At 39.5% G+C, this 23,472-nt stretch overlaps 1 protein-coding gene and 1 long non-coding RNA gene across 8 annotated transcripts in view; both read right to left on the bottom strand.

The window, feature by feature from the left end:
- Macrod2 (mono-ADP ribosylhydrolase 2) overlaps positions 1 to 23,472 on the bottom strand; it is a 2,017,257-nt gene that overhangs the window by 1,147,102 nt on the left and 846,683 nt on the right. The window lies entirely within an intron of this gene.
- The window catches only part of LOC134486164 (uncharacterized), a 223,289-nt gene that overhangs the window by 50,031 nt on the left and 149,786 nt on the right, over positions 1 to 23,472 (bottom strand). Inside the window, exon 2 of the long non-coding RNA XR_010064918.1 lies at positions 1 to 23,472. This exon is cut by the window's left edge and continues 50,031 nt beyond it; it is cut by the window's right edge and continues 137,877 nt beyond it. This is a non-coding gene — a long non-coding RNA (uncharacterized LOC134486164).

The raw sequence follows: 23,472 nt of genomic DNA, 5'->3' as shown, positions 1-23,472 counted from the left end.
ACATAGTTGAAACTCCAGAAGTTGAAGAGCTTAGCCCTTATCAGACTATAATCTACAATTAATATGGTTTAGTTTTCCTTTACAACAACTACTGTCACTCTTGATTAACTTTTCCAGGAAGTTTTTCAACTAGCGCTAGAGTTCAAACTACTTAAACTTAATAGTGCAGGGTGGCATGGTAAAGAGGCTACTTTGGTTCTTAATTTCCTCTGACAATGGACAACAACAAAATATAATTCTATGGGGGGGTGGGGTAGGGAGGAGATTTGTTCTGTGTTATCTTTGCCACCTGTAATATTGCCTCCTCAGAGGTCTAATTTGTTTGAGAAGCCATTTTTACCATCCCATACCTGAATGAGATTCATCCATTTTTGCTTCTGAATCATACTAGCTTTTTAGTCAGAAGCATTTGTCACTGAGAAGTGAAATTACATCCTAGGGGAGTCATAAGCAGCTCTTTGTCACCATCTACCATGTCAAAGAAACTTCAGAGGTAAAGCAGTGGGTCAGAGGGCAGGAGAGCAAGGCTGTTCTTGCTCTCTTTAAATTATGCACCGATTGGCATAAGTAAATGCTAATCAAATTTTCAATTTTAACACCAATATAAACAATGAGAGAGCATAAGTTTATAAAGCAAATGAAAACCTTCACATAGACTACTAAATGACTCTAAAATTAATAGCCGAATGCTGGTCTGAAACATCTATTTTTTTTTCTTTCGAGAAATAGATTTCTAAAGAAGTCTAAGATCCCATGTGTGGTCCGTTGCCTTAAATTCCCAGGTAAATGTTTGAGGTAAGTGATCATGGGACCTTGCTGCTTCTATGGGCTTCATTTTTTATCCTCCTCAGACAAATCCCTGCTCCACCACCTCTCTTTTTCTTCTACTCTTTAGCAGCCTAGCCTATCTCCACTATCAGAAACTGACATAAACTTCAGAACACCATGATGCCTGCCACTGAAGTTCTCAGAGCTAGACTCTTAGGAAGATATAGTGTAAGTACCCTGTGGTTTCAAGGCTGTAGTGACAGAAGCAGAAATACTAACCAGTGGACTGGTGGGCTCATATCCTCTTGACATGATTTGAAAACAATGTACCTAATTACATACATCAATCACATTAAATACATTGATGCCGTCAGTGTGCTTAAATGTAGCCTACAACTTTAAGTTCCCTTTCATGTCTAAAGATTGCCCCAATTTGTTAGCTGGAAGTTTATTAAGTTATAGGTACTGAACTTCTTTTTTAAATTCAAAAGCTTGATTTTATGTGTGAATACCATTATCATAAGCTTCCTTGGATATCATCCTGTATTTAAGGTATTTCACATAGCACGGTGGTTGGGAGGTTGGAGAGATTCTGATCACCATGTGAGAAGTCTGACAGCGCAACTGGTTTGTGTATATCTCCTCCTTCAAGAGTTAAAGGGAACGTGTTAACAGCAAACTAAAGAAAAACCCGTGTAGTGCATACTAAAACACGACTCACTCCTCTTCTAAACCCAGACTTCGAGAACTGTGTCTACCAATTCCCTGACCTAGTATCAGACACATATAAGCAATTAATCCTGCATATGGCATGGCTGACAGGAATGGTGGTGAACTAACACCCAGCATTGCTCTGTTCCCCTGACTTGAAAACCTGGAAGAAACCCTCACTGATTTTGAAATGAAAGGATGCTATCCTCATAACCCTTGAGTGTTCCAGGCTTGCTCTGGGACAAGGGCACCACAATTCCACAACTAGGAATCTGGTAAGTCAATGCACGCTCTCTTTCATAGTTTCTTTAAATATCAAATACAGCTTGCTCTGTAGAGGTATAACTTTGAGAAGCCTTCAAATTTCATAGAGTGATCAAAGCTGTCCTAAAAACTGTCAATGAGCTGCACAGAGTAACTAATACAGCACTCAGCAGGCAGAGGCAGGCAGATCTTTGTAAGTTTGAGGCCAGCCTTATTTCCATAATGAGTTAAAGGCCAACTAGGGCTACAGAGTGAGACCCTGTGTTAAAGAATAAAAGATAGAATGAATGAATGAATGAATGAATGAATGAATGAATGATAAAACAGCCAATTAACCCAGTGTGTTGCCTTATTTAAAAATGAAGTGGCCAAGCTCTATTTCTCTTCCCCATTATTTATTGCATGCAAGTGCCACCATTGCTTTCTTGCCAGAAATCAATTTTTCCTCCTTTCTACAAAAAAGAAGTAATTATTGGCTCTGTGCTTTCTTGTTGCTAGCCTTTCTCCATAGTTTAACTAGCCAGTAGCGGATCCTTTTCCCCCTTTGACTTACATAAATACATAACAAGTGCATTTCTATAGTTTTCCTTTAGAAAAAAATTTGCAACATTAGACACCGACCAATCTCACACTTTTACCTTCTTAAAGACAGAAGTTTTTTTTCCTAATATCACTTTTAAGTCAACAGCTCACAATAAAGGCTGGTGTGTGTGTGTGTGTGTGTGTGTGTGTGTGTGTGTGTGTGTGTGTGTTCATGTGATAGATGTTATGTGATTAAAAAAAAAGCAACTTATTTCCACTGATTAGTTTTGGTTAAAAAGAAATCTAGCCAATAGTATAAAATTCAGCTAATAAAAATTATAAACTAAAGAAGGAAGTAAATCGATACTACCAGATAGATTGCTTTTGAAGGAAGGATGTACTGAGATTAGCTACTTAAATATCAACAAGTTATTTTCTATATGAGGTCAACTTAGGGAAAGAGCCAGTTCAGAAAATATAACTGTCGCCTTAAATCACAACTTCAAATAAATTGGAAATATGACACTCAATATCTCTTTCAGAATAATGATCATAGTACTTCAAATATTTCAGGACATAATTTTATTAACAGATCTGAGCTATATTTCCTTTGAACTATTGGTTGGCAACATTATTCCTTTTTTTTTCTTCTTTTTACTCTTGATCATGAATTTCAACTCACTGTAATCAAACAAAATCAGCCCCCAGTGAGACAGGCTCAGCAAGTGGTGTGAACCTGAAAGTCTCAATTTCCATTTTTCTCTTTCCCTGTGTTTATGAAATCATGCAAATTCCACATACAATCAGTTAGACCTGGGACTGTAATGTGATCGCTTGATGACAGAGTGAAGTTAATTTGAAACAATGAAAAATAGTAATTTGTAAAATTTACGCCTGCTCGTTAAATTAAAGTCACCGAAGAAGCCAAAAAGTGGAAGAGCCTCTGAGCTCCAAAGTGTTTTCCAAGAGAACTGTTGTTCAGTTGCTCTCTATCAGCCAGAGTAAGGCATGAGTGACAGGTATGATGAAGCCAAGAAGGTGCTGGGAAAGGAGGTGGGGTATGCTTGACCAGTTGCCACAGGAAAGAACATAGGAAGAAAGATGGTGACCTTGAGGGCTAGAGGCAGGGAAAGGATAGTTAACCCCTGTCAAGGGCTTCTTAACTTTTAGGAAAGCCAGAGGTTATCTTCTGGGCACAGAGGGTTTTCATGGTTTTATGAAGTTAAACTCTAAACTTAAAGATAAAGAGATAACTGGAGACAGAGGTATGGGAGACAGTTGCTGCTTGGATTTCTCGCCTTTGTGTTTGTTTTGGTCACTCTGTTAACTCCAGTGATGCCCTCAGAGTCCTATACCAGTGGCTTCAAAAGCATAATTAGTAATGTGTGGACCATGTGCTATCAGCTCCTGTCTGGCCTCATTCCCCAAAATATAGTAATCAAGAACATTTTTCTTTGCTGAATTATAAAGTATAGCATCGAAATCATTCCCAAAACTCTACCTCATGTAGATATTAATTTACTGAGGATTATTAGAGATCAAAGAGTCACTGTGCTTCGGGGGAAAAAGTGGTCTTCCCATGAACTTGAGTTTCTCTTCATAGTGCTCCATTTTTAGCATCTACGGCCAGTTACCTGCCTTTCTTCCCAATCCTACACTGACTGGGACTTTTGCTCCATAATTTAAGTTTTTTTTATCTAGGGATTTATCTAGAGATTAGCCATGCCCCAAGACTGGTCCATCCATGAACTCACAGGTAACTAGAGGATGTCAGTACTCAGATTCAACATCTTGCTTAGGAAACACTACAAGAGTCTTTCCAAGACTGATGACCAGCAACACTTCTGGTTCTAAATTTACAGTTCTCTGATGAGTTTGAGTAAAAAGGCAGGCATATAAATCACTGTCACACTTAGCTTGTCAGTGGCTACCAGGACAAAAGATTATATCCAGAAAGAGTAGTCTCTCTTTGACCTTTCTGCTAGAACTATAGAAATAATATACAAATGAAATGAGCTTATACATTGTACTAAAATAGCAGGTCAGGAGATGTATGCAGTTCTACTCTCAGCATGGCAAAAAATGTGTGTGCATATCTGAAGTGCACTACTGTTTTCTATCATGAGGTACTTGTATTAGTCTTTTTAATATTGCTGAATGCAGTTTTATATGAAGATAAATCCACAAATACTACTAACCTTACAGATCAATGAGTTATTAGAAGATTTTTGTTTTATGACATTAAAACAACTCAACACAAAGTGAAAAAATCCTGATTTAAAAAGTGCAAGGTATTCTTTAAGCAATATTGCCTAGAAAAAAGGGGGAAAATACTCATCTTTTACACAACGACTGAATGCTAAGTATGGATTTGTTTCCATTGATTATTAAAGTCACATTTGTACTGGGAGTTTTCACAACACTTTGTATTGGAATTTTTTTCGGGCATAATATTTTTCCTAAGCTTATTAAAACATGCAAAAATACACTGGCATTCAGATAAGAAAATGATAATAAAATGCTTGAGATTTTTAAACAAGCATACTGTGATAATTTGTTTGCTTAAAATTAACTTATACTTATTCTAGAAAATTCACTGAGGCTGTGTTTTATAAAACTCTCAACCAAATACAGAGATTAATTGGTGCCAGTTGAAATATCAAAGACAAGTAAACTGCCTACAAGACAGTTTGAAAACAATTATATGTGAGGACTTTGACAATATCATTCAGGATGCCAGCAATTCCAGCCCTTGGGAGGCAGAGGCAGGAAAGTACCAAGCTTGAGCCCAGCTTTGGCTACACAGTGAAGATCACTCTCAAAATGAAATCAAAACCCAAATTCAAAGCACAAAATGCAAATGGTTATCTAGCCCGCTTATTTCTCCTTCCATGCACTGATAAGCACACACACATATTTCTGACTCTGTGACAGTTGTGTGCTTGGTTTTATCTCTCTCAGTTTATTCTCCCAAATACTTGTAAATCCACACACACTTACTACACTTTAGAAACACAATATCCTCTCTAACCTTGCATGCTGATGGCTCAGTCTCTGCCCATAGTACTATTTGGAAGTGGTGTAGTCTTCAGGAGTTTGGGCCCACTCCAGAAGAGTTAGCAAAGTGGATATGTGTCCCTGAAGGGGCTATTAGAATCTTAGTCCCTTCCAATTGTTCCCTCTCATGCTTCCTAGCTGCCATTACATGAGTCGGGCCTCCTGTGCCATGGTGTCTAAGATATGGCCAAATCTTCTGAAAGTCTGAACCAAAATAAATATTATTTCTTATTCAATTTTTTTCAAACAGAGTTTTGCTGTGTACAGTCCTACCTACCATCACAGTCTTCCTTCCCAGTCCTGAGTGCTGGGATTCCATATGTATGAAGCCAAACCCAGCTCCTTTCCTCCTTTTTAAAGTAGACAACTTCAGGTATTCTGTCATTATAAGGAACTCACATCTTTCCTTTCTTTTTTATTTTTTAATGAGCTTATAAAGTAGGCTTCCTTATAGAATTTTCATTACAAACCTATTTTTGATTGGCCTTCCACCAGCCTCCCTCTTTCTATCTCACTGCGCCCAATCAAAACTTTAACCTTTCCACATCTACTATCCCCCCTGTCACTTTCATATCATATGTGTTCTATTATCCCCCAGACATTCTTCTCCCTTAAAACCTCTTTCCTGTGGGTCCTTTTCAGGATTTCTAGGATCTTTATACCCTTAATCCTTATATAAATGCACATACACATTAAAGTTAAAAGCTACAATCCACATACAAAAGAGAAGGGCATTTGTCTTACTGGCCCTGGGTCACTTACATTAATATAGTATTTTTAATCCTTTTTCCTGCATGTTTCATAATTTTATTTTTCTTTACAGGTGTATAAAATTCTACTACAGGCATGTACTACACTTTCATTATCATTTCTCTATTGATGAGTATGGAGGCTAACTCCATTGTCTTGCTATTGTGAATAGAGCAGTAACGTAGATACATCCATGTACACAAGGGTCCCTAAGAAATAGCTTTGAAATTAATACTCATTTATTGAAAGAATCCTATGAAGAGAAACCCAATGGGAAGTCTATTCTGTTTTCAAGCACAATGACTCTTTCACCTCAAATTCTCCTTCAATAAATTAATAATATCTACATGAAGTAGGCTTGAAGAAATATTTTGTGTGTCATCTGCTTCGTAAACAAGGATGTTATTCTTGATGTATATTTAAGTTCTTACCCCAGTTCTTCTTAATGACAATATAGAATCAAGACCACAAAGAGAAGCAGTCCTAGGGTATGTGGTTGTTTTTTTTTTTTTTTCTCCTCTCTGTTACAGCCCAGGCAGGTAAGGGCAACATCAAGTTCCTGGCAGAAAACTCTAGAATTAGCAGCACAGGTTAACAAGGCATAATCTCCAAGTCCAGGATGAATGGAGCAACCATGTCAAATCTTTTCAAGTGACAAAAAGTAGTGAACTGTGAGGACACTGTCACAGGCAACATGTAAAACCGGCCGTGATATTACTGAACACATGTTTCAGCCTCCCCTCTAATTTCTCTTCCCTACCCCTTTCCCCTATTCATTTCTCTCTTCCTTCTATTCCATATTTCCTCATATTTCTCCTTCTTTCTCTCCTCTTTATTCTTCTTAATATTTAAATATCAAGAAAATACTTTCCCAGGGGTTCCAAATATAAAAGACATTTGACTATGAAGAAATATCACAAGGCCCAAGCACATTTGAGGGTAATAAAATTTCAAATTGTTTTGATATGAAAATAACCACACAAGCATCTATAATTTAAGAGTCGTGCAATTGGGTACTCAAAGAGGACAACTTTGGATACTGTAAATACTGAATGAAAACAAATATTCAAAACAAAACAAAAAAGAAACTTACATTAAGGAGGGACATATATGGGGAGGTTTACACAATTTCTAAATGAACTCTGCTGCCTTACAGAGGATCAGGAATATAGAAAAGTGATCACTGTTTAGCAGGTTTCTTTAAACAAGGCAAATGATCGGAGCATCCAGTATCTGGACTCCAGTCCTTATTGAGGGTTAAGATATCCTTTCTATAGCTTCGCTATATGCAAGTTTATTATATTCAAAGTTCTGCTAAGGGGACTCAGACAAATGCTACTAACTCTAGTCATTGTTGTTTAGAGGAAAACAATATGATTACAGGAATAGTAAGATTCCAGAAAAGTGGATTATACCATCAAAGAAAAAGATCCTGTTAAAAACCATAATTTTGCATCTTCTATCTGCTGGTTGTTTTATAGAAAAAGGCAAAAGTGGATTAAAACAAAAGTCTCTATCACTCACACTGCATAAAGAGTATATTGTCCAATTTGTTAAATACAGACACTTAATGTATTTGAAATGATTCATCATCACTTCTGATATTACTGTCTCACCAGCCACCTGCCACCCTTCTGCCTACACGTCACAAACATCTAGTCAAAATTCAATGACTGGCTGATAGAGACAAAATCCTTTAATTTGAGTTGTTCTCAGACTTACACTGAGTACTTTTCAACTGTCATTTTGGAATGTCAGTGATTAGCATGCGAAAGGTTTATTTAATTTCTTATTACTTTTCAGAGAAAAGTAGTTAGAAACAGCTGTCATTCAGGTGATAAATGTAAGCTGCTAACCCCTGAGAGAGCAGGTAAAATGTTTGAGGGTGGACTTCATTAACATGCAGGAAGAGAGCTGCTACTCTGGATTGCATCCTGGCAAGAAAATGGTTGCCCTATCTTGCAAATTATCCAAACTATTAGTCAGGACAGAAAGCACTGCTGAAAGATACAGTGAGAAGTTTGAACATTCAGAGACAAACACAAAATCATTTTTGCTCTTTCTAAAACTGTAGATTCATATGCATAAACCTAACGTGACATTCACAAGTCACACTTCAAAAGTCACACTTGGCCAAACAGTAAGCCTTTAAAAAAAATTGCACTGCAGGGCTCATGATGAACCTTCCAGTTCACACTTTAACAATGAACATTCAGATTAGTGAAAGCATCACTAATTCCGATCCTCAATGACTCTGCAGCCATTTATACACCATGAAAGGAAGAAGTCTTTCTAAAGAAACCTTTCTGACCATAAATTGCTTTGGGCTTTATCAAGAATATGCATGCCAGAAAATGCTCAAATAAGTGGAGAGAAGAATGGAGGGGGTGAAAAAGGGGTTAGCTAACAGGAAGAAGGAGATGTGTTGGGGGCAACAAAGGGGGGCAAGAAATAAAGGAGGCAGAAGAAATAAGTTTCTGCACTATATGTAAGCCTTACCAAGTTGACATTTAAAACAGGCCCATTTCAAGTCACATGTGATATTTAATATATATTACAAATATATCGAAAACAAAGATGATTGGCATTTAATGATAAGTAACCATCTGGTAGCCTTTATGAGTAAAAAAGAGCAACCTAGAATTAGAGTGCCCACAGAAATCTAGGATATTGGCATCAATTTAAAATGCTCATCTAGGCAGGGACAAAGCACAGTGTCTAAAAGCACATGAACCACCAAGCCTGGGGATCTGAGTTCAATCCCTGGTATCCATATAGGAGAAGACAAGTGACCCCTGAACATTGTTCTCTGACCTCCACACTATACCATGACAGCATTGTCACCCTCAAAAGTAAACCAGTTTATCTCAAAGTATAAATGTTATTAATGAGCTGAGGACAAGTTTAAGAGTAGAGAGCACTTGCCAAGAAGGCACAAGGCTATGGCGCTGGTGCTGGTGCTCTCTCTCACAGTCTCTCTCTCTGTCTCTCTCTCTGTCTCTCTCTCTCTCTCTGTCTCTCTGTCTCTGTCTCTCTCTCTCTCTCTCTCTCTCTCTCTCTCTGTGTGTGTGTGTGTGTGTGTGTGTGTGAGAGAGAGAGAGAGAGAGAGAGAGAGAGAGAGAGAGAGAGAGAGAGAGATGCACAGTGAGTGTTAGGGGTTTAGTTCAATGCTGAGAATTTTTCTAAGAAGCAAAACCCTGGTTCCGTACTAAGTTTGTAGCTTTGCCTATGGACAGGACTTACTGTTGTGACAAATAGTAAAGCACTGGACCTAAGTGGTGTCCCTGCCTCCAACTGGACCAGACTCTGGACATAAGTTTTGACTTGGATTAAGATCACTTCTTGTTTAATAATGTGAGAGACTGATTCCTCATTATTGATGAAGATGGTTTCCTGAGCATCATAACTAACTGTGAATACGATCATTTTGTAAAGAAGGAAAAAGGGGGTTTTCAGAGATCCAAATAAAGCAGCATTGCAAATACCTTTATGACCTCTCTTCTTCCACCCATCTAGTGCCTGCATCACACACTACCCCACCCTGGTCTAGACATCCAGCTCATCCAACCACTGCTGCCTACTCCTTGCTCGGCGGAGTCTTTCTCAGTGCTCCCCAGTCTGCTGCCTGGTGCCTGGTCTTCAAGCACCCACTTCCCTCTCCATCTCTTTCCACACTGCATGGTTTGTATTGTTTGTTTACTTGACCTAGCATCATTGCTTGCTTAATGCTCTCCTTATAACTCTACACTCTTCAAAATAACAAGCTCTACCTTTTCCTCCTGGCTGTCACTGACTGCCACATGACCACGTAGCAAAGTCTGATCTAGTTTTCTCTATCCCCTCCTCACCCCCTGGGATGCAGAAGAGGGCTTATTCATTCTTTTTCACAGAACAGGTTCCCTTACTCCTTTCAAGGTTTGGAGGACTTTATGGTCCTGGGATCCTATGTCTCCTCCTCATTTCTCTTTTTAGGTCCTGACCACAGGTCACAAAGTGCCAGCCCTGGTGGCATTGATCAGTAGCCTAGTAGAAGTTCATAGACCCTTTGCTTGCTTAGGAAGGGAGGGACCATTTTTAAATTTGCACTTCTCTACTCTTGTCTTCATGGAGTATCCTTGAAACTGTTAGAATTCGGGTACCACATAATCTTTCTCTGTTCCTGGAAGAACAAGGTATTTATTTGGTCCATGGAGTTTAGTGGGCTGGTGTCTTCCTCACATGTTTATTATATTCTAATCTGTCACAGGAGCATGTAAGCAAAGCCTGAATACAAGTTACTGGAGACATAGAAATTTTTTTCAATAGATATTTCAAGAGCATATGAGAATAGAGCAAATGGAAATATTTATTTGTTGGGCGGCAGAGAGTCTATTAAGTGAAAGTCACTGCAATGTGGCATCAGCCGATGTCTTCTGGGACTGTGGGATTTCCTTTCTATCTCAGGATATTTTTACACCTTCTCCAACAGATACCACAAGGCCATCTAACTCCCGAGTCTCAGTTTTCACCTGCCATGTTGGAAGGAGAGGATGGAAAGCCGTGTAGATGAAGTGGTTCAATGCATGTGTTCATTATCATATTTAGTAAAACATAAAAAATTAAAGTAGTAAAAATGATGGGAAATGGGTAATTATAGCAACAACAGCAAAGATTACTCATGAATTCAGGAGTCTTAGGACATTTTCTATATTGGGCGACCAAGAGGACTGGCATGCTTTCTCCAGTGACAGTAACCGGTTCACTGTGACAGTGAGGAGACAACAGAGGGAGGCCAGTCCACCTAGGATTCAATGAGGTTAGGGGAAAATGTGTCTAAGCAGTACAACAGTACATACTTACAGGGCTGGGCCTACTGGGAAGTCCCTGGATTTTGGGACACAGAAACCCTAACTAGGTGTCTAGCACATGCAATAGGTTGGAGCCATTGCTTTATGAAGATTCCAGATACCTGTGTTTGGATTGCTATATTAGAGTTGCCTCAAATTAAAAATGACACAAACGACTCCTTGCTTCTGGCACTGATTACTTCTTGGGCTGGGACTAAAAATTCAATACTTTGAAAGGATTTGCAGAGACTTCTGTGCTGCTTACAGCAAGGTATAAGGGTCTGTTTTCTGAAGATAGAATCAGAACTCCAAAGGACCTTATCAGAAATGAATCATGATCCATAACGACAAGCTATGTCTGATGCTCCATTTGGTGTTCCCCAAATCTCTATTACTTATGAATGGGTCAGCTTAATGAAAAGAGATTAAATATAATGACGGCAGAGTCAGAAATATTGTCCAGAAGGGAGAAGTGTGTGGAGACAGGACTGGGACATTAGTGCCAAGTTATTTTCCATTTGGCTCACACAGCCTCATCTCCAGCATTGATCCTGCACTTAGCCTAGAACTATTCTTGTAGGTGGCCTTATCCAATAGCTTTTTCTGCCTTCTATTCTCCAGTACTCAGAAGGAAGTTTCCTCTCTTGGTGGTGGTGACAGGGATTGGATATGTGTATGTGTATGTGTATGTTTATGGTGTGTGTGTGTGTGTGTGTGTGTGTGTGTGTGTACAAGAGCATGCTGAATACCAATTCCTTTAGTCCATTTGGAGATTGGCCTGAAACTTGAGGTCACACCAGGCTTCTGCATGATTTCCTCCCCCAACAGAGTCTTACATAAATTCTCAATTTTTCTAATTTAAATTCCATTTCATTTTCTTCTAAGGTCATGATTGCTACCCAATCTACTGGGCAGGCACCATGAAAGGATAAGGAGAACTCAGGGAGATAGCTGAGCATGTAAATAGTATTGACCAGGTTTCTCAGTCCTTCGAACCTGTGCAAATGTCAGTTACTCGTGGCTGCCTGCCTCTAGTCACATCACTCATGGGAGAAGGATAGAGGGAGACAGTGATTCTTCTGAGCAAGCTCATTAAGAGTAGCTAAAACAGCTCTGTGTTCTAGAGAGGCCCCGCCTTAGTTTCTTCGTTGGGAGGCAATTAATCAAGACAACTGGCATCAACTTTATACCTTCACATACATGAGCACACATGTGCACAATGCACCTGCACATATACCTTTGCCTTCATACATGCAAAACTGCATACATACATCTACATAAGCCATAAATATGCAAAATATCTACATACCATAGACTTTTATAAATAGACTATTCCACGGGCTGCTATGAAAATGACCATATTTGCTTGTGCTCATAAGCACAGGCTCTCGAAACCACAGACCCTGGTCGTGAATCCCAGTTCTAGCATAGGTAAATTCTAACAATACTATAGTCATAGACTCTGAACAACTTATAACAATATAGACTTCAAAAATATTTAAATTTATTTCTGTGCTCAGAGTCAGGATAGCAACTAGGATTCCTACTATGATTTTAATAATCTATGATTTTAATAAATCTATGAATTTAATCTATGTTATAGATTGCAATAATAATAAAAATAACGTGTCATTACTTACCAATTGCAGTGTACTCATCCCAAGGAAAAAATTAGGTAATATGTATGTTTTAAATAATACCAAAAGCAAGCAATATGCATGTTTGAGAAGCCGTCATCTTTAACAATTGACAAATTATCATTCTATAAATAGTAAAATGTTTTTAAATGGCTATTTTCGGCAGACACTCTTTAAATATACAAAGATCCATTAACATATAAATTATGACATTAAAATCAAAGTTTGAGACATTAAGACTTACTCCAACAGAAACTTTGGAATCTATTTTACAGGTTAAAAGCTCTAATACTGCAACTCTTAAATGAGATGCAGAGGATGCGGTTTGAAGAGGCAATGCTCACAGTTCAGTAATCCATGCCACCCCCACTACCACCCCCGCCCCGCTGCTGACAATCCTGACAGTGTGGTATCTGCATCTATGATCGGCAATTTGGACTGAGACCTCGACTTCATCTACAAGAGCACAAGGATGCTCAGTGTGTAGGAAGAATTTGTGTTAAATTCTCAGATCCACAAGTTGTGCAGCTTGACGTTTATAACTCTCACAAATTCTCATGAAAGGAAGTAACATTAGAGGGTGTTTTCTCAAATCATTCTTTCTATCTTGCTAATAGTTCCCTTAACATTTCAACATTTATATTTTTTTTCACTATAAAAGAAAACAAAGACATGGTTTAATGATTTTCCATCTTTCATCTGCATGTTCTATATCATTAAATTTCAACTTTAAATGACCCTCGGGAACATTTAAATTTGAGCTATTTGTACGGTGGCTGAGCTTGTAGAGACTCCTATGTTCAAAGAAGAAACGGGTAGGCCTTAGCTGCTTTTATGTGGTGCAAAAGAGACAAAGTGAGGAAAAAATATAATGCAAAACCAGAAAGGTTGAAAGAGCTGGGTAGAGCTACTGGATAGGTCCTTGACCGCATGGATCTAGGCCATGTCTTCCAGGTAGAAAAAAAAGGAAATCATGACTATTGCTTTAAGTAATTTTCATTCACTGAGAACATAGTCCTATGGTAGAAACTGGCAATGTGGGTAAAGCTGCCCTTAGACACCTTCTCCACATTTTTGTTTATAAACGAATAATAACGTACAAGAAGGTGATATACCTGGTCTACTTAGGACTCATGGATTTAGAAAGGCTATGAGCTTGTGATGGTAGAATGCTTAGTTTGCCACTGCCACATAGCCAAAGCATCCCTTGGCATGGCTGGATAGTGAGACATCAAAAGTACAAAAGCCCTTGGTGTAGACAGCTGGTTGACAAGAGAATACATGAGTATGTCTATGCAGAATTAAATATGGCACCCATGTTTCTATTAAACTAGAGAAATTCATTTCTCTTTTAAATGCTATGGGCACTGTGTCACTCACTTTTCTCTTGCTGTGAGGAAACACCATGGCCATGACCAAGGCAAGTTGTAGGTGAAGAGTTTATTTTGGCCTATGATTCCAGAGAGATAAGAGTCCATCACAGCCGGGAAGCCAGATAGCAAGTGACAGGTGAAGAAGCCAGAGCAGAAAGCTGAGAGCTCATGTGCTCAAACATAGACAGTGAACTGGATGTGACACAAGACTATAAAAGTTCAAAGTCTGTCTGCAGTGACATGTTTTCTTCAGCAATGCCACACTTATACTTGCTTACCTCTCCTGTATTTTGATTCCTGAGTTATTTTCGATCATTATCATGAGATGTAATTTTAAATCAAGTCTTGCTTTTCCGGTGTGTTGGGATATCCAGGACTTGCTGTGGTGGGGGAACGGGCCTCTAATGATGCCAACTAGCCTTGGTTTCTGTTGCTTAGGTTCTTGCCCTGGCCTTTTGCCATCTGGATATCTCTGGTGTTAGTTGGTCTTGCTGTCTCTGACTGGAGCTTGTCCCTCCTGAGGCCTGTGAGCCTGTGATCTTAAGAGTGAGGGAACTCCTGGGAGAACAGCTCTCTCTGAGCAGGACCTGGGCACAGGGGGTTGGGAGACAGTCCCAGCTCTGGGTACAGATCAAGGCCACTCTTCTAAACCAACCCAAAGAATGTCCACTGAAATGTCCTAGAAAGAGACAACATCTCTGAGGGACACTGGACCATCCATCCAGACTTTCTTTAGTTAAGGGACAAGAAAACTTGAGCATTGGCATTGTGCAGTTGAGAGTACATTGTAGCAAAAGTTGAGTGTCTTCAAGAACATTATAAGCAAGTGGGTAAATGAAATACTGGCCTGTAAATAAAAATGATGGGGCACCTACAAAACAAAGTAGTGGTTTACACTGGCCAATTTAGAAGGACACTTTTAGAAAGGAAAAGTGTAAAAGAAAAATGGAAACGTTGTTTCAACTACTCATTAATGAAGTGAATGAGATTTACACAAGATGTGATACACTTTGTATATTTCCAGTTACTTTAATACACATAGGCTCTTATTCCAATGAGCAGCTTCATTCATTTCCAACCAATACTTTATCTTTCCAAAATTTCAAAGACAAAATTCTTTACCAAAATGTGTGGCTCACATCAGTTTTTAAAAGATCCAAGCACTCCAGCCTGTTTTAGTTAAAAATCTAGGAATAAGCATGTCTGGATTTCTCCAAGTTCTCTACCTAATAAGACTGCATTCTGATTGCAGATTTTAAATAAGGCACAACAGTCAAGCATCAAGGTAACTCCAGCCCCTGCGACACATTTCCGTACAGCTTCATTGGTGGCAGATATTGACAAGCACTTTGATGAGCTTGTGGATACCCTTCCAAGTTATTTTCACATCTCTAGTACAAAGATAAAGAGCGAAATTCCCCAAGTTCCTCTGAAGCTAGCACGTAAAGGGAACCAACCAAACCAACTCCAGTGTGTCAGCCTTGAAATTGAAAGTAAAAACCATGAAGAATTAATTGTGTGACAGGCTACCTGTTGGAGAAACATGGTGGAATTGCCTGGCTCTTTGAAGAGACGTGAACTGTATGAGGAGACTCTAATGCTATGTTTTCTAGGACACTGACGGCGCAGCATCTGCAATGGTATTTCTGTTAGAGCATTCCAGCTACTTACTTGTTGATTTGTCATTTCCGGCTCTATTATTCATTGTTTATAGTACCACTGTAGATTCTGCTGGAAGAACCTGCAGCTCTCTAATGCCCTCTATTTTCTCTCCTTGTATCCCTTCACCTTCCAGCATGATCAAGCAGTCACAACATTTCATCCTTGCTTTATTAGATGGAAAGAATCGTTTACTATCTCTTCTTTGTATCGTAGGTGGCTAGGGTGAAGAGTTATGAAAGAATTTGATCAAGGCAGCTATCAAAGCAAAAGTTAAGTGCATTTAGGTTCCCACCATGTTTGACTCTGGGTTTACAGGGCTTTAACTCAGTAGATGATGGTTCATTTGATTGGTGGTGATCTAATCATGTCATCCCATTCTGCTCCTAATTGGCATTAAATGGAGTGCCTGGATTTTTGTTATTTGTTTGTTTTATGTTATTAGACTTCCTAAAGCTTCTTAAACTGGGATTTGTTCTGCAGAAAGTCTCTGACAGGGATCTCTTCTTTTTCAGCTTCTCAGTATAAATCTCTTTCCCAGAGGATCCGCTTTACTGCATCCTTAAAGTGAACTGAGTGCATCAGAGAAGACAAGAACCTACCAAGAGTTTAACTAACTTGCATAAGAATGCTGAACACAAAAGTTCCATGAAAATGCAAAGTATGAACTGACAATAACTTTGTGTATGTTGTTAAGATCCAGAGGCATAGGAATCCCACAAATCTCCATGGAAGCATCATTGATCTGGTAAGACTGTGCAGTTGGTAAATTTTATGTCTTGAAGCATCTTGTGCTTTTCAAGTAAACTCAAAGATATCTCTATGCCTGCTTTGCCCCCTCTAACTCATACACAAATGGAAAACACAAGGTGCCTGTGCATCCAGAGCTTTTAGTTCACCACAGGAAGACGGAACTGATTTCCTCTGGAGGAGCCGAAATCATTCCGATGCCAGGCTGGCTCTGACTCTGGCCTCCTCTGCTTTCATTCACATCTACTCATCTAATCTCTGTGCATCACTGCCCTGGGCTTGACTTCCCACATCATTTTGTAGGTTTACTAAGCTTATACATATTGCTGATTATTTTACAAAAGTCTGCTTCAAATAATTCTCCATTACCGAAAAAATCCTCTCAAAACCCTCCCAATATTACCTACAGAAAACATTTAGACAAAAGTTGGAATATGAAAACAAACAGGAAAAAGATTCTGTTCATCCTCTCATAACTACTCTTCTAATAAGCTTTACTGATTCCAGTGTGGAACTTGATTCTGTCACAATTTTCTCTATAACCATGCAAAGCAGTACGTAGCTTCCTCAGTTCCATTCCCCAGAGCCACAGAGGTGTCTGTCTCTCGAGTAATTTCAATTAGATTCACCAAAGCTATTGGGTACACCTTTAAATCTTCATGAGTCATATACCTGACATATCCTAACCTGTGTCTCTTCCTACATGCCTTCCATTGATGCATCCCAAGACATCATGCACAGAGGACAAGATTAAAATGCATGTGCTGCTGTGGAAAGACCCAGAGCTGTTTCACAAGAAGCTCTCAAAGCGCTGCTTGACTCACAGATCTACAGATGACCTGGGGTTCTGGGAATCTTTCACAGTTCAAGAGCCTCATGCAGTTCGAGAGCCTCATGCACCAGAAACTGCCTGAGTTCAGTCTTCTGTATGCACTGTGCCAATTCAAAGCAGAAAATGTCATTTCCTCTGCAAGAATCACGGTTTTATACACACAGAAGGAGAAGAGATCAGGGAAAGTCATGAAGTCAGGCACTCCTAAAACTCCTTAGGATTTGTGTGACAAAACAGCATTGTGAAAATCAGGCCCTCTGGATAAATAATCGTTACATGTAAAGTTTGAGTCCAGAGTTTTCCGAGGTCAGTCAGAGGCAGCAAGGCCTTTCTTCCCCTAGAATTCTTACCATGGTATCATATAATAGAATATTAAGAAGTGTAAAGAAGGCATTGGAAATGGACACATATTTATCCAGAGTTCTCTCTCTTTGAGATGCTATTAGGAAACAGGGAGAAGATAAATTCTGAGACAACAGCACCAAGAGACATAATGACAAATTCACAGACCACCTCTTGGTGAACATAAGATATAAAAGAGATTCTGTCTAAAGGTGGCCTGACAAACAAGCGTTGTCCAGTGTCAAGCACCTGTCTGGTTCGAAGTATAAAAATAAACTGTGCCAAACACATTATGGAAACAGGGATGTTTAGCCCAAGTTTCACATTTCAGAGTGTGGGGAGGCAAGGTAGCTGTACAGAAGTACAGAGTGCAGAGATAACATTTTTTTTACACTCCCGTGTGCACGCATGGGCACACGCACACGTCTATCTGCAGAAGTAAGAAGAGCATACTGGATCACCTGGAGCTGGAAATACAGATTGTTGGAAGTTACTCCATGGAGGTGATGGGAAATTTACTCAGAGACTCAGCAAGAGCAGCAAGTGCCCTTAACCACGAGCCATCTCTACTGCCCAGTGAAGGTTTTGTTCCTATTTTAATAATGGGGGTAATAACAAATAAATTGCTTCATAAAGGAGCAATATGGGTAACAGAAAATAGAACAGTGTTTTTGTTTTCATGTCTGGCTAATCAGACGAGAGGTTAGCACTCCCACTCCCAGCCAGGTGCTCACATCTGCTGAATGCAGTGGAGAGCCAGCAGGAGCAGATTTGGTTGAGTTTCCTCCCCCACAGTTTCCTGATTTAGACTGAGTGCTACATGCACAGGGTGACTGTTTAATGCACCTTTCTTTCGAGAAGGTCAGAAAGAACTGTTCTCATCTGCCTCTTCCTAGTTCAGTCATAGCATGTAACATTGCTTAGACTTTCTGAAACGGTAACGTTTAACTCTCTTCTACATAGCAGCATTATTCATTTTTTATAAGCTTACATTTTCAAAAATAGCATGGGTTTTTTGGCTTGAAACCAATTAAAATGCAGTTTTAGTCTGATTTAAAAATACTGTATAACAGCTAAGAAAAGGTGCGCTCTATAGGACAACCAGTTCATCATGGTCTACAATGTATTTGACCTAAACACAATTGCTCATAAGCTCGAAAGTAAGTTTTTAACAGCCCACACTTCTTTCTTTTCAGACTGAGCATTGATGGGAAATTTACAAAGCAATGCACAATAGATTATTTTCAACTTTTCTCGAGATTTCTTTTGCCTCCTCTCAAGCCAAGACTCTGAAGCAGGTGACCTATAAGTTAGAGTGGACATGGAGACATTTGCAGTTACTCACTTTAGTTACTTTAGAAAAACACACTCCTCGGTAGACAGGGTAAGCATGCAGAGACAAGGGAAACCATATTGTTTCAACTCACAGCTCTCCATCCACTTTCTCCCAGCAGCAATAAGTTAGCACACTAGCCGGAGCACTGTGACCTGTTCCACAATAATCAGCCATTGCCCTTTTTTGTTGTGGCTTCCAGATCTTTATCTCTGCCTAAAACCATTTCAACACTCCCTTCTAGTCTCTGACTCTTCAGCTTATTTCCTACTAATCTTCTGTTGTTCATCTCTCCAATGGAAATGAAGATTAAATATGCAAGAGAATCCGTCAAAATCCAAGGGTATCATGTCAATCTTAAAAAAGACCATTTGCCACTGTAATTTGCTTATTGATTTAAATATAACTGACAGCCTACCTACTGTAGTCTCCAAATTAAATAACAATTACAATCCCAGGACTCATGAAACACCTTCTTGTTCAAAAGATCAATAATAATAATTTAAAAAAAGTCAGTACATGGTGCTATGGTAGATATGCTTCTGTATTTCTCTATTATTTTTTAACTCAAACCTCCAAGAAACTGGTGACAATTTTGGAAGTGATTAGAATTAAGTAAAGTATAGCACTCCTGATGGCGTCAGTGCCTTAATCAAGAGAAAGAGGTTAGTGCTCTCTAGTTCTATATGACACGAGGAGTTAGCGGTACATCTTATGTACAGAGAGGGCCCTTCAAAGAAGCCAGCCATGTATGAACACCTCCTATGAGATATGTAGCCTCCATAATGTAACAAATATATTTCTGAGCACTGGTGCAATAGTTTAGCAAGAAAGATCAGGACAAAATCACTTATATCCCCTAAACCCACATGGTGGATGAAAAAAACTAACTCCCATAAGTTGTCCTCTGACCTCCACATGTATGCTGTGATCCATGCATATGCTCATTAATGCGTGCACACATGTACACACAGATGATAGATAAATGCAAAAATAAATACTTAAGCAACAAGGTATGTTGTATTTTGTTACATATATGCAATTAAGGCATTTGATACATCAAGTCAAAATTTCGTTATATAGAATAAAAAGAAGAGAAAAACTGAATACCCACTTGCTATTTTTATCTATAAGTGCCATCTTGACAAATATTGCTTTCAAGCAAGAGCTGAAGAAAACGGGGCAAAGGAAGGAAGTGGAAGATTGCAAAGAGTAGGCGAATGGGACAACAGTAGGAAGGAAGGCTCCTGTGGATGTCATAAGGACTAAGCTTGCTTAAATGACTTCCAGGAAGGTTAGGGGCAGAGCAGGTTCATGGACCCACAGGGCTTTCAGTCACCGCAGCTGCAATGTTAGTGACAGCCCGCAGGGGCACAGGGGTGAAACAAGGAGAAAACACAAAGGCTACAGCACTAGTCTTCACTGAAGGGTGAGAGTGACAGGGACAAGTGGACTATATAAGAGACACTAAAGTGTTCTATATAAGGCTGTGTGGCTGAGCGATGCATAGAAGTAGAGAAGGGTGTGCTGACAAGGTTTCTGAGCATGGAAACAGCAAAGTAGTAAAGAACACCATGAAATTGTCATAAATGGAAGAAAGGAATTGCCATGGGCTGACATGGAAAAAAATTGGAAAGAAGAGGTTTTGGCTTGTTTGTTTTTATTATATAGTTCTGGTTAGCCTGGAACTCATTGTGTAGACCAGGATGGCCTGGAGTGAAGAAATCCACACTCCTCTTCCTCCTGAATGATGAGAATAAAGGCATATGCCGTCCTGCCTTTGCATGCAGTTTTCCAGTGTCGTGTTAAACAGATTCGTTGGTTTGGGAGACAATACATTTTAAATGCTTGGTAGAAGCATTGAGTAAGTAGATGTATGACCAAGATAAAGTACACAGGGAGGGTTTGGGCAGGAAAGGCTGAGGGGAATTTATCAGCAGAGCAAGTCCCATGCCTAGCTAGATCCCCAGGAATAAATGTTTACAGATGTTAGCCAAGACCTGAGCTAAGCAGCTCTTTAATGTTGGAATAACAGTGAACTTGGGAACCAGCAAAAGGATGTGGAAAGAACAAGCAGAGACACAGAGGTCCAGGTGAAGACCCTGTGCTGTGGGAGGAACAGTCAACCAGGCCAAGGGAGATGGGTCAGAGCCCACACTCACTGTGCTATGAGGTAAGGATGGGGAAAGCTCCCAATTTCCACACCCTGTCTCAGGCACAGGCTTTGAGGAAACACACTACTTTATAAAACTATTCTGATTATATTTGTAACACTTCAAAAGTAAGTTAGCTTACTTCAACTGTATTGAAATTCTGTTGATAATTCATGCTTTAAAATAATGACCCTAAGCCATATGTTCAAATAGACAACAGACATTCAGAAATCTTCCCGAGTGGGTGAATTATTCAGGAAGAACAACTTATCGCACTGACTATGTTATTAGCAATGTAGCTTCATGATGTTCCAGAAAGATGGACTGCCTGGCCCAGATGGATAATTTTCTCTGTCTGAAACCATCCAAGAAGAGAGAATCAGTTCCAGTCACTGTACTTGACCATGCGCCATTGCCCCTCTGGATATGAGTGGCCTGTCTGTGGTTTCAAAGGCAACTACACATGCAGTGGAAGAAAAAAGAAAAAAGAAAAGAAAACTACATTCCAGTCAGCAAACCACCTGAGCAGCATACACAAATATAATGGTGGGTATAGGTAAAGCAGTGCCATGATCTGGAATACAAAATTGACCGACCGACTAGTACAATATCTTAGGTCTTACATTTTATATGCCCCATTCAGAAGGGCTAATAGAAGTAGCTAAGAAGCCATGTATGTATGAGAGTCTAGCCACTTAAAGGGCACGGAAAGATAGGGATGAAAAGCTGACCATGTAGGAAGGACATGTAGGTACAGGTACCACAGAAATGGTTTATGGTGTTTATAAGCTGAGAAGTTAAAAATACTAAGCGATTAACAAGTACTGGGAGATTTTGTCCCTGTGACAAGATGATCATAGCTACTGCTGGAATCCAGAACCCATCTCTTTCTTAGACCAATTCCAGCAACTCTGACAGGGCAGTCTTGCAATCAAAGCAATCAGAAATATTCCTCCCAATGCTAAAGACAACTTGTCAGAAGTGTCTGGTGCTGTTTTGTCTTAAATAATGCACAGGTACATTATTACATACCCTTAAAACTGGCACACTCTGATTGCGTGCTTGCGAGAAATTTGACTGGTATGGCTCGGTTTGAGTTGCTATGAAAACGTTGTGGCAAATAACTTCATTTGAGAACTAGCACTTTTCAATTTCTACAGCCGTTCCTTCAACTCCCTCCCAGTTACAACTTACCAAAGGATCATTCCTTACTCTAAATATATCTGAGCCTTAATGGCAAAGCCGCAGCCGAAGAAGCAATGTCTTGGATGTGCTATTTATGTTGTTATTTGCAAATCGCACATACTCTAACAGCTGGGTAGACATCGCGGCATCTGGAGATGGAACTGGCCTGGGGGTATGCAGTGACAAATGATGAGTCTGGGGCAAAGAAGGGTGGGCCTACACAGTTCCATGCTTTTATCTACATGACAGCAATGCCCAGCAAAATGCTTCACAGAGATCCAAAAGCCTTCTGTTCTTAAATTGTCCAAAGCCAATCTTAAATGTTTCTGGATCAATAGGAATTAATTTAAGTTGTGCTTGTCTCAGGCAAAGACCAGTGTAAATCAATCTCCTCCTAAAATGTACATGAGCAGCTTAAAATCACATCGCATGCCACGGCCAACAAGTGCGGATGCCAAATGCAAATAGAGGAGATCTAATTTTCACTAGATTGGAATATGTAATACAGAAATGGATTTTTAAAATGCCGTGGGAAATAACTACAGTGCCACTCATGCCAATGTCCTCTTTAAGCACCACAGATGCACATCTCACAGACTAGGAACACAGGCCGTGGGACAGAGCTGGAGTGCCGGTGTTGAAAGGTTTTCCATGTTATGTAACAGAAGTTTTAATAACAAGAAAAATAGGGCTATAGTGCGAAAGCCAGTCCCTGTATCATACGGTTGCTAACTGAGCTAGTAATTCATATCTGGGAGGTTTGTCATAATCCCCTAAGAGTTGAGTCATCTTTGAATCTGCATTTTTTTTAAATATTTTAAATCTGAAGAACAGACCATTTCTTTGTTAGATTTTTTTCTAGCATTTGGTGTCATTTAACTCATATACTTTTATCAGTTACATTGATTACCGCACACCTTCATTCCACAGAAAACTCATAAAGTGTAGAGAGAGAGAGAGAGAGAGTGAGAGGGAGAGAGAGAGAGAGAGAGAGAGAGAGAGAGAGAGAGACTATCAGATGCACATTCAAACTCATTCCCACAGCAGGTGTATGGCTGTGCCTGGAACTCCAGCTCTCAGGAGGCAGAAGAAGAAAGACTTCTGGGAATTAGGGCTGCAAAGCTCTATGATACAGGGTGCTATCTTGTTTCAATCAAGGAAAACATACAGGCATACTCATGCTTTGCAGAACCCAGGAAGCAGAGGCAGGAGGATCTCTGTGAGTTCAAAGCCAGTTGGCATTCACGTTAAGTCATAATTCAGCTAATGCTTCATATCCTGAATCCCTGTCACAAGAAAAGAAAGAAAGA

The sequence above is a fragment of the Rattus norvegicus genome, chromosome 3, assembly GCF_036323735.1.
Source record: "Rattus norvegicus strain BN/NHsdMcwi chromosome 3, GRCr8, whole genome shotgun sequence".
Classification (NCBI taxonomy): Eukaryota; Metazoa; Chordata; class Mammalia; order Rodentia; family Muridae; genus Rattus; species Rattus norvegicus.
The sequence above is the reverse complement of the archived record's forward strand: the minus strand, read 5'-3'. Positions and strand labels throughout refer to the sequence as shown.